The following is a 16,737-nucleotide window of genomic DNA, read 5'->3' on the forward strand; positions in this document are numbered from 1 at the left end:
ATTTGTAAAATGAATGAATACATGTATGACTGAATGAAGGATGCAGGGATAGAACTATAGTCTCTCATGATGTTGACCAACTATGGGAACACAGACAAATTGGGTGATTGCCCTGTGCTTTCAAAAGCAAGCAAAGTAAATATCTCATTTATCAAGTGCCCAAATGTCATGTAAGTACTTTCAATACTTTTTCTCATTTGACCCTCATAATGACACAATGAGGTGTTGCTATCCCTATTTTACAGAAGAGACAGGTGCAGAGAGTTTAAGTTCCTTACCTAAGATGACACAACAAGTATTCAGATCTGGTGTGGACTAATACCATGTTTTTTTAAGTGTATTAATTTATTAAGAGAGAGAGAGAGAGAGAGAGAAAGAGAGAGAGGACACGAACACCATAGGGGCAGAGAGAGAATCCCAACCAGGCTCCACGCTGTCAGCCCAGAATCTGACACAGGACTCCATCTCACAAACCATGGGATCATGACTGGAGCCAAAATCAAGAGTCAGATGCTTAACCAACTGAGCCACCCAGATGCACCACTAACATCATATTTTTAATCACTATGCCATGTATCTCTATTTATTAACCTCTTTTTTTTAATAGTCTATTTAATGGAGTACCTGGGTTACTCAGTCAGTTAAACCTTCAACTCTTGATTTTAGTTCAGGTCACGATCTCACAGTTATGAGATCGAGCTCCACTTTGAGCTGCACACTGAGCATGAAGCCTGCTTGGGATTCTCTCTCTCCCTCTCTGCTCCTCCCCTACTCATGCACCCACACTGTCTTTCTCTTTCAAACTAAATAAACAAACATTAAAAAAAACATATTTCTCTATCAAAAGGTTCAAAACCCAAGGTGGAAGAAGTAGATGATGTATAGAAATGTCTTGCAATACATTTGGTATGAAGACTATTATTAAAATGTCGTATAATCTTTGCAAATTTTCCTTAAATCTAAAACTATTCTAAAATTAACAATTTATTTTGAAAACAACAACAACAACAACAACAACACCGAGACCATGAACAATGTTTAGCCATTAGGGAAACGCAAACCAAAACCACCAGAAGGTACTACTATACACCCACTTCTAATTTTTCTTTTAATGGAATATAACAAATGTGAAGATGTGCAGAAATTGAAATACTTAGGGGCACCTGGGTGGCTCAGTCAGTTAAGCATCCGACTTCGGCTCAGGTCATGATCTCACAGTCTGTGGGTTCAAACCTCAAATCAGGCTCTGTGCTGACAGCTCAGAGCCTGGAGCCTGCTCAGATTTTGTGTCTACCTCTCTATCTGCCCCTCCCCTGCTCGCTCTCTGCTCTGTCTCTCAAAATAAAATAAATACATTAAGCAAAAAGAAATTGAAATATTTATACATTGCTGGTGAGGCTATAAATGATGTAGACACTGTGCAAAACAGTTTATCAGTCCCTGAATAAGTTAAACACAGAATTATATATGACCCAACAATCCCACTCCTAGGTATGTATACATAACCCAAAAGAATTGAAAATGAGTGTACAAAAACTTGTCACATGAATGTTCATAGCCACATTCACATTAGCCAAAAGTTGAAACAGCCCAAATGTCCATCTACAGATGGCTGTGAAACATAATATGGATATCCATACAATGGAATCTTATTCAGCTATAAGAGGAAAGTACTAGTCCATGCTATGACATGGAAGAACCTTGAAAACATGATGTCAAATGAGAGAAGTTGAATACAAAAGACCCCCTATTGTATGATCCCATGTATATGAAGGGTCCAGAAGAGGCAAATCATAGAGAGAGGAAGTGAATTAGTAGTTATCATGAAGCGAAAAGTTGAGGGAAGCAGAAGAAGTACTGTTTAGTGGTTATGGGATTTCCTTTGGGGGTGATGAAAATGGTCTAGACCTAAATAGTGGTGATGGTTGTTCAACATCACGAATGTATCAAATGCCACCAAATTATATACTTTAGAATTATTAAAATGATGGGGTCATCTGGGTGGCTCAGTTAGTTGGGCGTCCAACTTTGGCTTGGGTCGTGGTCTCCCAGTTCCTGGGTTCGAGCCCCATGTTCAGCTCTGTGCCGATGGTTTGGAGCCTGCTTCAGATTCGCTGTCTCCCTCTCTCTCTGTTCCTTCCCCACTCGCTTTCTCTCTCTCTCTTTCTGTCTCAAAAATAAACACTGAAGAAAAAGATTTTAATAAAAAAACAAATGAATAAATAAAATTATTAAAACGGTGAATTTTATGTTATATGAATTTTACCAAAGTAAAAAAATACTCCGATAGCATTACAAAACTGTGATATACTAAAATTATATAGAATGTGCTGAAGTAGACAATAGTATGTACAAAGTAAAAAAATGTAAAGATTACAGGAAAACCAGTGTTCAGTACGCATCTTGCTGTAGAGCACGGACTTTCATAACCGACAACTCTAGAACCAAAGCCCTGTGCTGTCACATAATGGTTGGAGATCCTTATGTGGGTTTTATAACCTGTCTGATATTCACTGTACTCATTCACAAACTGTGTATTATTACTGTTAGTTCCGGTGAAATGCCTTTTATAGAAGTTGTCATTTAGCATAAAAATGATGTTGATGATTAACATATGCTTCCTTCTCTTTTCCCTTTGTATCTGAACTGAGGGTTGTTCATCTATCTAGTGATCATTATGTTAACAGCAAAAATGATCTGGTTTGGGGGAGATAACAATCATATTTTTATATCCATATGTGGCTTTCTATATTCTAGAAGTCTCCTCTGAACAGTCTTTAAAGTAGTTTCCAAAGGAGAATTAGCAATGCATTATAACTATTATGTGGGGTTATGTTGAAATTTAGGCTAAATTGCAATTACTAAATTTTCTAGGATGGTCCCAACCTATTATTAAGTAAGAATAGCCATGTAATGTAGGAGTTAATAGAAAAGACTTTATTGTGAAAAAAGATGTCTGCTTCTCTTTTCCTTCCCCCTTGAGGATAACTAAGCTGTCACTATGAATATCAAGACTGCTATTTCTTCTTATATTTGCATATGGCGTCCTCCCAGGTAATTTATGGAGCAAATCCTGACAAAGCTCCTGAAAAAAGCATAAAGCTCCTCTAATGTCGTTAGTAACAGAGAGGCCAAAACATTTAAAGAGGCAGAGGGAATTCATCTTTCAAAAGGTTCAAACACAAGACCCTCTGCCCTTACACCATACCTAATTCTTCCACCCACACAACTCAGCCTTCCTAAGTAAGACAGAGACACTTCTAGAACCCTGCCCTCTAGCCTCTGCTCCTTTTCCTCTCTGGCTCTCCAGGGAGTTGAGAAATGCTGGAAAATAGCCGCAGGGTTTGGCTTTCAGTTGGTCAACTCGGGTTCTGATTTCTCTACGGGATATTTTCAATCTCTCCATTCTTGGAGGGAAACTGCAGCACAAGAAGGCTTGCCAGCTGACTGAATATCTGTCCAAGGTTGGTCGAGGGGGGAGTCAGATGATATCTGAGGAGGGAAGGTTTGAACAAAGTTCCCATCCCTGCTCATACATTCGAGTCTTACTGACAAGTATAATTAAGTTTGACTGCCCTTTTGGATCAACCATCAAAATGGCTGGAAATCCCTTCCTTATTCTATATCTTATTTGACTCCTTCAACTAAGTTAAATGCCCTGTAATTTGTTTCAGTGGCACCTATACTTCACTCAGGCATTAATTCATTCCAAAATATCTACAGAGCACCTACTGTGTACCAACAGCTTGCTAATTGCTGGGTACTGAGTCAGCCTTACATTCAAAAAATATTTATTGAGCACTTAATACATGTCAGGGATTTGAGCTACTGAGGAAAAAGGAGGCAAGTAAGTAGACAAAGCCTCCATTCTTATGGAGCTTACATTTTAGCGGAGCAATACAAAATGAGAATATGGAGTCTTTGAATAGCATAGGTGCTATGCAATGGGGGCAATTGTCATGCTCAGATTTGAGATTGTTATTATGCATAATGGGGCCAGGGAGGCCTCTTGGCTAAGTTCATATTTGAGCAGAAACCTGATGGAAGTGAGAGTAGACTAAGTGGCTGTCCTGGAGACAGTGTTCCAGGCGGAGGGAACAGTAAGGACAAAGGCCACAAGGTGAGAGTGTCCTTTGTGTGACCGGGAAATACAAAGGCAAAAACAATAGAGTACTTTTACCTTCATGAATATAGCGTTCCATGGTTATGGAGACAGCAATCAAATATCTCCTAAATAGAAATCTAAATCCAAAGGGCCTGTATGCCAAGAGGGAAACACAGATGGGGCTGGAAGATCCTATAAAGACACCTCATGAAATCTGAAGGAAGGATTCTTTTGGGGACTGTCATTTAAACTGAACCCCACACCAGAAGGAGAGGTTAGCCTGGTAAAGAGGAAAAAGACTCTGGGGTATTAGGGAGGGTATTTCCTGTACAGGGAGCAGTGTGTGTTCAAAGGGGTGGAAAGGGACACGGCTCATTCTGAGAAATAAATCCAGGCATCTGCCTGGTGAAGAATGAAGAAGAAAGTATCCTTGATAAGCTGGAAGATATGAGCAGGGGACAAATCAACCAGGGTCTCTACAGTTCGTAATTACTCAGCTCTTGAAGTACATACACTCACTGTCTGCCTTCCCTGTGGAGCAAGTTTCAGGGGGTGAGGACCCTGTCTTGCTCACTATGTCCCCAGCCCTGCTGCCCCCTGGGATGCCGTCCACGGCAGGGGCACAGTTTGTATTTACCAACTGGCTGGCCAGCTGGCTGACATCTCCAGCCATCTAACAACCATGGGAAAGCCTCAGTAGTGAAATTGCTGCTTAAATTTTATGCACAGTTGGCTCAGCCAGATTTGGGATTTAGAAAAACCCAGGCAGACTCAGCAGCATTCAAAGCTGTGATTTCTGTCTCAAAATCACAGATGAAAGGTGACCAGGACATTGGAGAACTTGTCCCATTGAGAAGCAGAATCTAAGCACCACTTCTGTGCTTTAGCCATACTGAGAGGGGCAGGGCTCTCCCCCGGACCTGGCCATCATGCCCTTTCCTGGGATGTATGCCTATTTGCATAACATTAAAGAGTAGCTGTCAGATATGAAGTCAAACATGTTCTTTTATCTCAAAAACATGTGTGGTATCACTTAAGATACCCAGAGCCCACCCAGCTAATTGATTGCCAGGGCATCTTCACTGTAAGGCAAAAAAAAAAAAAAAAAAAAAAAACCAATCAAAAAAACAAACAAACAAAAAAAAAACAAAGAGCATAATAAGTCTGGGACAAAGTGCAGAGATCTAGCCAGTGCTCATGGTATAAGCCTGAAGACTAACCTTTTGGAGACCCTGCCTCATACTTGTGTCCTCAGCCTCCACTTCCCCCTCACCCCCTGCCCAGCAGCCCTCGTCTTCCATTTCAGGAGAACTTTGGTTCAGGGGAAGTGAATGCCATCCGCCCCAGGGCAGGCACAGGTGTCCCCAGGGCAGCGGAGAGCTTCATTCGGTTCACCTGGCCGCAGTCACAGGTGCAGGGCTGCACACGTGACCCCAGGCCTTGCACGTGGAATGCTGGGTCAGACGCTTCCTTCGTTCTGGGCTCTGCGGTGTTGCAGACACAGAGCCTGGAACAGTAGTGGCCATTGTGGCCACCAATAGGTCACACCACCCTGGGGCCAGCACTAATTCAGAGGAGCCTGGAGTTCAGAGAATTTAAAGGAAAGCGCAGCAGAGCCTCCCAAGCACTGTGAATCTCAGAATCAAATCGTATCTGAATTCTGCCCTGTTTTTGGACTCTTCCATTAAGTAAGTCCATACGTTCCGTTTATTGTTTAAATTGAGAGTTCTGTAATCGGTGACTGCACCACCGTCGATAATAAGGGTGATGAAAATCCAGAAACAGTTTTCTGTCCTCTAAAAACATAGTTGCATGTAGAAAATCAGAATGTGGTGGAACTTCTATAAGATCCATCTTCTCTTAATTTTTTAAGTGAAATCTTCCAAAAGTTAATGCCTTAAATATGTTTATGTAATTCTGAATAAGTAAAAATGTATGTGTCTTCTTAAAATGCCAACAGTATGAAGGGTATACAGGAAATGGTCTCCATCCCCTCTTCTCAGCTCCTCTCCCCAAAGGCCACATTTTAATTTATTTTATTTTAACCTTTATTTATTTTCAGAGAGAGAGAGCATGGAGGAGGGGGGTGGTGCAGGCATGGGGGAGGTTGGGAGGAAATCCGGAGCAAACTCCACATTGTGTTAGCTCAGAGCCCAAGGCAGAGCATAATCCCTCCAACCGTGGGATCACGACCTGAGCCAAAATCAAGGGTCCAACCCTGGGGGTATCTGACTTCATGACCTGAGCCAAAATCAAGGATCCGACCCTGGGGGTGTCTGACTTCGGCTCAAGTCATGATCTTGCAGTTTGCAAATTTGAGCCCTGCGTGGGGCTTTCTACTGTCAGCACAGAACCCACGTGGAGTCCTCTGTCCTCCTCTCTCTGTGCCCCTTCCCCGCTCTCGTTCTCTCTCAAATAAATGAACATAAAAAAAAAAAAAGAGTCGACAGACCCCCAACTGACTGAGCCACCCAGGTGCCCCAAGGCAACATTTTAACTACGTATTTTAATGTACTGTATATACTTCCTTAGAGATTCTGTACATAGATCTCCCTTTCTGTGTACAAAATGCTGTTGTATGCTGTCAGCCTCTTGCTCAGAAATATATCTCCAAGTTTTCTCCGTATCGGGAAATATTTCAGCTGCTTTTTAAATATGGCAGCATGGCTAGGAATTTTTTTCTTCATTTCATTGCTTCCTGCAAACAGGGGGAGGGCGTATTTTGGTTTGTTTAGTCAGTGTAGCAAAGCAACAGTAGCAAACCTTCACAGGCTTATGAGGAAAACCATCTAAAATTATTAAACAGCTCCAAACTATTCCATTTTTTGGTTCTCTCATTTATTTAACCAAGCTCCTATAGAGAGTTATTTAAGCTGTGACCTTTAGCTGTCTTACACGAAGCTGCAGCAAATTTTGCTATGTATGCTCCTTTGTTTGAACGCTGTATAAAATGTTCTCAACAACAGGCAATATAAATATAGGCTGTTGAACCAAAAGTTTTAAATTTGGGACCCTGAGCAAAAGAATTCAAAACCTGGTTGTTGTTGGCTTTATTCCCTCCCTTCCTTCTTTTCTTTCTTTCTCTTTCTTCCTTCCTTCCTTCCTTCCTTCCTTCCTTCCTTCCTTCCTTCCTTCCTTTTATTTTTGGCATTTAACCCTCCCCCCCACCGCCCCTGCTACAAATAGATGAACTCCTCTTTCTCAACCACTGATCCATCCATTCATTTTTTCAAAAAATATTTATTAAGCACTCACTATTTGCCAGGGAATATTTTGTGTCCTCATCTCAAAGTCCTAACTTAACATGTTCATTCGAGAAGAAGGTGGAAGGCCCAATGAATATACAGTCCTTTGTGGTTGCTGAGACGTAATAATATCTAACAGATTTGGGTTAACAGCTTCACAGTTACTTTGGTACAAACCAACTCATTCTTTCTTGGACCTGCATGAGAAGGCGTCATTTCTGTGCTAGATTATTCAGTACTTCTAAGTAAAAAAAGCAAGGAACAAGCAGTGCCTTTCTAAAGAGAGCCTTCCATGTGACTGACCCCTTCCTCCAAGAAACAGCTCCAGGCCATTCCTTAAACTTCAGTGGCCTTGGGGCTTCTCTGTAGCTCTAGCTCTCTGGCCAAGGCACACTGGATCATGGGAAGGCACAGGACCTAAGGGCAACCACAACTTGATAGGTTGATTGGTGGCCTATGAGCTGGTCGGGCTCTAGAGCTTTGTCCAATAGGAATGGTGGTAACAACATTGCACCAATCAGATTTCTCTTTGAGTTAGCTACAGAAAAAAACAGAATAAATATTTAGCTAAAGAAGCAAAATCCAAAAGAGAGTAGTAGTTCAGTCAGATAACTGTTGAGGTCCTGCAGTCAAAGTTTTCAAACCCAGTGGTTACCCAAAACTAACCAGGTCGAGTATCAGCCTTAATTCTAGGGCAATAGTTCCCAGACTTGAGCAGGTCATCCTTGCTTCCGGACTATTCCATTAAGTAAACCTGTGTGTTCTGTTTATTGTTTAAATGGAAACTTGTGATTGGTGGCCACATCATCCTATGTGGTAAGGTTGATGGAAATCCAGAAACACTTTTCTGTCCTCACCTGGAGGGCCTGTTAAAACACAGATGATTCTCCCACCACCAGAATTTCTCCTTCAGTGGATCTAGGGGTTGGTGCCAAGAATTTACGTTTCCAACAAATTCCTAGTTGGTGCTGATGCTGGTAAGCCAAGGACCACACTTTGAGAACCACTGCTCTAGAGAAACCTTCCATCCATTTAAATCTCTGTTAAGTATATGGGTCCTGTTCTTATCATTAGGCCAGAACATTCTGTGTTCTGGATCCCCGTGATATCATTGTCCCCATAGAGCTGAAATTCCTGATTGCCTTATTTTTCTGCAGGTCCTTAAAACATCTCCACATTATTTGAGCTAATGTGAGTGAATCCTTATCACAATATGAGCCTAACACCTAGAACATAGGAACAGTTACCATTTATTTAGTCCTAACATTGTATACATAGAAATCATTCCATAAATAATAACTAAATGTTCTCTCAGGAATCGCAATGAGTCCTATAAATATTTTGTCTCTAAGTTCATTACTGCTGTATTGTTTGTCTCGCCATTTGCAATTTTCTCTGCATGCAATGTTCCATCCCATCATATCCTCAAAAATATTAAAACTCAGAGAAAAGAAGCATTGATAACAAAATGAGACTGAATTCTTCTTGTGACCCAGATACACTGTTTCTGACAAATTAGTATGTTATTAGAATGTCTTTCCTATGAGGAAATTTGAGATCATGTTTATTACAAACAGTAGCAGGAAGATTTATCAGAAGTTAGTTTATATGGCGCTCATCATTATAATCCCAGGTATCATCATTTACTTTCTGTTTATGTCCTTTGTGAAATTTTTAAAGGGAATATTTAGGGGCACTGGGATGGCTCAGTCGGTTAGGCATCTGACGCAGTTTTGGCTCAGGTCATGATCTCATAGCTTTGTGGGTTTGAGCCCCACATTGGGCTCTGTGCTGAGAGCTCAGGGCCTGCTGAGGATTCTCTCCCTCCCTCTCTCCTCCATTCATCCTGTCTCTGTCTCTCTCAAAGTAAATAAATAAACTTAAAAACTAAAAGGAAATATTTATTTTATGATTATTTCTTCTGTTTCTCCTCCACTGGACTCTGAGCTTCATGAGATCAGCAAGAGGGTCCATTTGTGCATCAGTTTTTTTCTCAGTGACTCAAACACATGACAGGTGTGCAGTTAATATTGGTGGATGTTATGGACTCAGTGTTTGTGTTTCCTCAAAATCCTAACCCCCAATGTCATGGAATTCAGAGGTGGGAACTTTGGGAGGTAATTAGGTCATGGGGTAGAGCCCCCATGAATGGAATTAGTGCCCTTTTAAAAAGAGGCCAGATTGCTTCTTTGCCTACTTTCTACCATGTGAGGATTCAATGAGAAGAGGGCAGTCTACGGCCCAGAAGCGGGCGCTCACCAGGACCCAACCATGCTGGCACTCTGGTCTTGGACGCCCAGCCTCTAAGACCGTGAGAAATAAATTTCTGTTGTTTATAAGCCACCCTACTGATGGTACTTTGTTTTAGCAGCCCAAGCAAGGCTAAGACGAATTGAATTCATCTGGCCATGTATCTATTGTGAAATGTACTAAGGCAGGAGTAGCAAAGTAGTAAAATAATAACATGAAAATAATTAAAGTAAAATAACAAATTGAAAATTAGAGGAGCCTGGGTGGCTCAGTCAGTTGAGCATCCAACTTCAGCTCAGGTCATGAGTTCAAGCTCTGTGTTGGTCTCTGCAACAACAGCTCAGAGCCTGGAGCCTGCTTTGGATTCTGTGTCTCCCTCTCTCTCTGTCCCCTCCCTCTACCTCTCTCAAGAGTAAAATGATTTCTTAAGAAAATTTAAAAAATCATTTAGTAATCCAGTGAAAAGAAAGGAGAAGCAACATGGTCAGGAATTTCTTTACTCATTCTGTTGGTCAGAATACTACCTGTGGTCAAGGGCAAATTATTTGGTTTGTTTAATCAGTTGAAGTAAGGCAACCGCCTTCGCAGACTTTGGGGGAAATAATCCATTTAAAATGATTGTGTTCTACATCCTATAAAAGAGACATAAGAGACCCTGTAAAAAAAAAAAAAAAAAAAACCCACCAGTCTGATACACCAAAATGGCTCCTTTCATCTCAAGACCTTGAGGCATTTTGCAAATGATAATTATCTCTTACATCATCCCTTCTGAGGTAAGAATTATTTTCCCCATTTATAACTGAGCCTACATAAAATTATTTCTCCTAGAGTCCCAAGTCATGGCAGCTCTTTGAATCCCTCCACTTCCTGAGATATGTATAAGTTAGCCCATAAATTACATTGTTAAAGAAAACTTTAAATCAGGGCAAAGCTAATGTTTGTGCTATCAAGAGACTTAGCTCATTAGAGATTTTAGATTTCAAGTAAAAATTCCCCAGTGATGAGTGGAAATGGGAATTGACTGGCAGAATTTCAAGACAGAAATCGTTTTAGTTCTACTTCATATTTTAATGACATTTTCAATATTTGGATGGCCTCAGAGATGAATGGACTTCAAAACACATTCTGAAATTGTGGGTGACCTGGAGCCAAAATAAAGAATTTCTGACCAAGTATACTTTCTCAAAGAAATGATAATAAAATCCTAGACTGGGAGAATGTTCCATTTTATTTCCCAAATCCATAGAAATTCACCATGGCGGATCAAACTTTTAATATCTGGTCACAACAGGACATCATTCTTAACGATACCCAGCTGCCGAGAGTATGTGCTTGAATTTCCATCCTTACCTTTGTGCTGTGACAGATCCTACAATTTAGATTTAGAAAATTTTCATTTTCATTTGCAAAGAATTACAAGTATCAAAAAAAAGTCATAAGGATACAAAAAAACTTCACATATCCCTTACCTAGATTCACCAATTGTTCATGGTTTGACCATTTACTTTGTCATTTTCATTTCTAAAATTTTCTCCCTAGCCATTTGCAAGTAAGTTGCATGCATCATGTTCCCTTGCCCTTAAATTCTTCAGTGTGTATTTTCTAAGAACAAGGACATTCTCTTACATGTCCACACTACAGTTACCTACTTCATGTAACTAAACATTGATCAATACTTTTATTTAATCCACCGTCTATATTCCAACTTTGTTGACTGATCCAATTTATGAAACTTTATTGAATTTTTTCCTCCAGTACAGCATTTAGACCAAAATCTCATATTACATTTTGTTATTATGTCTCCTTTAATTTTGATCCATTCTTCAGCCTTTCTTGTCTTTCATGACCATGACATTTTTGAAGAACACAGGTCCATTTTTTTAAGGTTTATTTATTTTTGAGAGACAGAGGCAGAGTGTGGGCATGGGAAGGGCAGAGAGACAGAGGGAGACACGGAATCCAAAGCAGTCTCCAGGCTCTCTGTGCTGACAGCTCAGAGCCCGATGCAGGGTTCAAACCCACGAATGGCGAGATCATGACTAGAGCTGAAGCCAGAGGCTTAATCGACTAAGCCACCCAGGTGCCCCAACACAGGTCCATTTTAAAATATATTACATAGAAAAATTTTTTGAGCAATGTATCTTTTGCAGTTCTTATTACTGTTTTTTTTGTTCATTCCTTCTCTCCACACTATAGGATACTAAAAACTCATTAACTTAAATTCTGCTAAATTGAAATTTGTGAAGTTTTTGAAATGTTCTCTGTCATCTGAACATGCTAAGCAAATTTTTAAAAACGAGATAGTTGCAAGGGTGCCCATTTAGCTTATTTATGGAAATCTATAGTACCTTGCTTAGGCACTATTTATATACAAAGGATGGGTTCATTGCAAATAGCTGTATACTATTATTTAGTTATTTAGTTAAATGTAGGGGATTGTGTTTCTGTTTACTTCTTGTTATCCCCACACAGCCACATTTCAACTGCAGACAAGATGATTGATGCTCATGGAGAAGGAATTAGCCCCCAGGCATACAGCTATTAAGGGATGCAGCAGGGATTTGAATCTCTCTCTCAGTTCCACCTCGGCTAGGCTACTGTGTCCCGGACTGGTTAGCGTGGTGTGTGTCCTTACAGTGCTGAGTTTCTAGTAGGCAAATTAAACGTAGAGACACAAGCAAAGCAACTTCTCTAAAACAATTTTTTTAAGGATTAAAAAAATGCTATTACATGGAAATCAACAATGCAGCATTTGAGGGAAAAGTAGAACTTTGGATTTACTTACCTTTTAAGGTGATTTTTATTTTGAAATACTAGATGGGGTGTGGGACGTAGCCATCATAATCTTTCCTATCCTCAAAGCCTCTAGACACTCTAAATCCAACTTTGAGTCCTTTAAAAGTAATAAAACATCGTTTCATTTAAAAATATTTGTTTTATTAGTTTAAACTTTTTAAAAGCTTATTTACTTATTTTGAGAGCGAAAGTGCAAGTGGGGAATGGTGGAAACCAAGTGAGTGAAAGAGAATCCCAAGCAGGATCTGCAGTCAGTGCAAAGCCAGATGATGGGCTCGAACCCACGAATAGTGAGATTGTGACCAATGCAAAAGTCAGACACTCAACTGACTAAGTCACCCAGGCACCCCATTTTTTTTATTACTTAAGAGAAAGCTTCCTCACACTGAGTTAATGAACTTTTCCTGGAGAATACAGTTGTGAGAGACTTTCCTTTATAATTATCCAACTCAGAGCACATACTGAATGATTAGAACAACTCCTAAGGTAAAGGAATTGCCTGATAGGAAATACACACATTTCTATTACGAGAAAGTTACAATAGAGACTAGGTAGCATCCCTTTCTGATGTGTCATTGTTTTTCTTCGGTCAGCTGAGAATTAAATTCTTTCTTTATATTCTGTTAAAGTGCCCAGATAAGCACTTACTAGCCCACTCTACTTATGGTTGATTTTTATTTCCCTAAACAATATTTTTGTTTTGTTTTATATTGGGGTCCATAAAGGGATGATAAATTTTGGGAAGGGTCTGTTAAGAGTATGAAAGAAATTGTATTAACTTGCTTAAAGGAAGAATTATGAAATGGTCCAGCCATTTATATATTTTTTTAATTTTCAAAAATGTTTATTTATTTTTGAGAGAGAGAGACAGAGCATGAGTGGGGGACGGTCAGAGAGAGAGGGAGACACAGAATCGGAAGCAGGCTCCAGGCTCTGAGCTGTCAGCACAGAGCCAGATGTGAGACCTGAAGCCATGGACCATGAGATCATGACCTGAGCTGAAGTCAGATGCTTAAGTGACTGAGCCACCTAGGTACCCCAGCCACTCATATTGTCAATATTCCTTTGATATGTGTGACTTACGTGTTTATAAGTATGATTGGTTTCATTTAAGTTATATGCATTTGTACCTATTTATCCTGGCCTCAAAAATTATGGGAAAGAAAAAAAAAAGACATCAACCTCTTTTTGCACTTTATATAAATAGATGGATGAGTGTGGTGTAATAAACATGTGCACGTTTGCAATAAATGTCATGATGTTGTGCTAACTGGCTGGCGGGTGGACAGGGGCAAGTGGCAATAGTAAGTACAGCTAATAATTACTGTACTGTTGCTATTTGCCGGCACAGAGGGAAGCAATTCACATTCACTTCATCCTCACCTGAAACCTCACAGACGGTTGACTGTTATCATTAAGTTTTTCAAAAATATTTTATTTATTTATTTGTTTTTTTGAGTAAACTCTTTGCTCAGTATGGGGCTTAAACTTAGGACCGTGAGATCAGGAGTCACATGCTCTACTGACGGAGCCAGCCAGGTGTTCCTGCCATGGTCAGTTTTATAGATGAAGACAGTGAGCCTCAGAAAGGCTGAGAATGGTTGAAAGCTCCACAGCCAATGATCCCCTTCAGTGTGACTCTAGAGGCTGCCCTTGGCTGTGGACGGATCTCACTGGCCGCTGTCAGGAGGGTGAACTGGAAGGACATTGAATGGATTCACCAGACTAGGAGAGGAATGGTCTGGGTAAGAGGTAATGGTAGCTGGCACTAGAATTTCTCTTTTCAGTTTTTAAAAAATATTTATTTATTTTTGAGAGAGAGGAAGCAAAAAGAGAGAGAAAGCAGGAAAGGGGAAGAGAGGGGGGTATAGAGGATCTGAAATGGGCTCTGTGCTGACAACAGAGAGCCCAATGTGGGGCTCAAACTCCTGAACTGTGAGATCATGACCTGAGCTAGAGTCAGATGCTTAATGGAATTAGAATTTTTTTTTAATTTCTTTTTTTCTTTTTCTTAATCAGTTTCTCCCACCTTCCATCCCTTACCTCTGGCAACCACCATTCTGGTCTTTGTATGTATAAGCTGTGTGTGTGTGTGTGTGTGTGTGTGTGTGTTTTAAATGCCATATGTAAAAGAGATAATATGGGGTACCTGGGTGGCTCAGTCAGTTAAGCATCTGACTTCCACCGAGGGCATGACCTTGCGGTCTGTGAGTTCGAGCCCTGCATAGGGCTCTGTGCTGACAGCTCAGAGCCTGGAGCCTGCCTCAGATTCTGTGTCTCCCTCTCTCTCTCTCTGCTCCTCCCCCACGCATGCTCTGTCTCTGTCTCTCAAAAAAAAAAAAATGGATAAATGTTAGAAAAAAATTTTATATAAGAGAGGTAATATAGTCTTTGTCTTTCTCTGCAGGACTTATTTCTCTTGCCATAATGCCCTTGAGGTCCATCCATGTCATCACAAGTGTCAAAGTTTCATTCTTCTTTATGGATGAATAATATCCCATTTTGTAAATATACCATTTCTTCTTTATTCATTCATCCTGCAGTGGACACTTAGGTTGTTTCTATATCTTGGCACCACTAGGGGATAGAAATGTTTTATATCGTAACTCCGCAATGAACAGAGGGATGCATATATATTTTTTTAGTGTTTTCAATTTCTTCAGATAAATACCCAGAAGTGAAATTGCTTGATCATATGGTAGTTCTATTTTTAATTTTTTGAGGAACCTCCATACTGTTTTCCAGAGTGACTGCACCAATTTACATTCCCACCAGTAGTGCACTGGGGTTCCTTTTTCTCCACATCCTCACCAACACTTGTTATTTCTTGTCTTTCTGATACTAGCCATTCTAACAGGTGTGAGATAATGTCTCATTGTGGTTTTGATTTGCATTTTCCTGATGACTAGTCACGGTGAGCATCTTTTGGCCATCTGCAGGTCTTTTTTGCAAATAGGTCTTTATAGATCTTCTACTTATATTTTCAATCAGATTCCTTGTTTGTTTTGCTATTGAGCTGTGTGAGTTCTTTTTATATTTTGGCTTTCAGCCCCTTATCAGGTATTTGATCCACAAGTGTTTTCTACCATGCAGTATGTTGCCTTTTTATTTTGTTGAAGGTCTCCTTTGCTGAGCAGAAGTGTTTTGTATGATGTAGCAAACTTATTTATTTTGGTTTTTGTTGCTTTTGCTTTTGGTGTCAGATTGAAAAAAATCATTGCCAAGACCTGTCAAGGAGCTTACCACCTTTGTTTTCTTTTAGGAGTTTAATGGTTTCAGGTCTTACATTCAAGTCTTCAATCCATTTAGAGTTAATTTTTGCATATGGTATAAGATGAGGTCCAGTTTCATTCTTTTGCATGTGACTGTCCAGTTTTCCCAACACCATTTATTAAAGGGATTGTCCTTACCCCACTGTATAATCTTGGGTCCTTTGTTGTAAATTAATTAATCACATATGCATAGGTTTATTTCTGTATTCTGATCCATTGATCTATGTGATTGTTTTTATGCCAATACAAAACTGTTTTAAGTACTCTAGCTTTATAATATAGTATGAAATCAGGGAGAATAATGCCTCCAGTTTTATTCTACTTTTTCAAGATTGCTTTGGCTATCTGAGGTCTTTTATGGGTCAATAATAATTTTAGGATTATTTGTTCTATTTCTTTGACAAATGCCACTGGGTATTTGATAGAGATTACACTGAATCTCAAGATTGCTTCGGGTAGCATGGAGATTTTTAACAATATTCTTGTGTATTGGTTTTGTATCCTGCAACTTTGCTGAATTCATTTATTAATTCTAACATTTTTTATGGAATCTTTAGGGTTTTCTATACATAATGACATGTCATCTGCAAATAGTGACTTTTTTTTTTACTTTTTTCTTTCCAATTTGGATGCTTTTTATTTCTTTTTCTTGCCCAATTGCTTTGGCTAAGACTCCCAACACTGTGTTGAATAAGAGTAGTGAGAGTAGGCATTGCTGTCTTGTCCTGATCTTGGAGGAAGAGCTTTCATTTTTTCACCATTAAGTTTGATGTTAGCTGTGGGCTTGTCATTCATATAAGGCCTTTATTGTGTTGAAGTATGTTCCTTATATATGAACTCTGTGGAACATTTTTAGTGTAAGTGGATGTTAGGGACTAGAATTTTGAGGGTGAAAATAGAAGAAAGTGGGTGGAGATGGTCAGGTCTTAGTAGTGGATTTGACAGGTACATGCAGGAGAGGGTAGTATTGAAAGTAAACCCTGAATTTTCCACTGATGCAATGTGAACTCTGTATTTGTCCTTTCCCCCTGTTTCTGCACAGAGCCTCTGAAACCTTCAGTATTTCGTA

The sequence above is a fragment of the Suricata suricatta genome, chromosome 12 (assembly GCF_006229205.1).
Source record: "Suricata suricatta isolate VVHF042 chromosome 12, meerkat_22Aug2017_6uvM2_HiC, whole genome shotgun sequence".
Classification (NCBI taxonomy): domain Eukaryota; kingdom Metazoa; phylum Chordata; class Mammalia; order Carnivora; family Herpestidae; genus Suricata; species Suricata suricatta.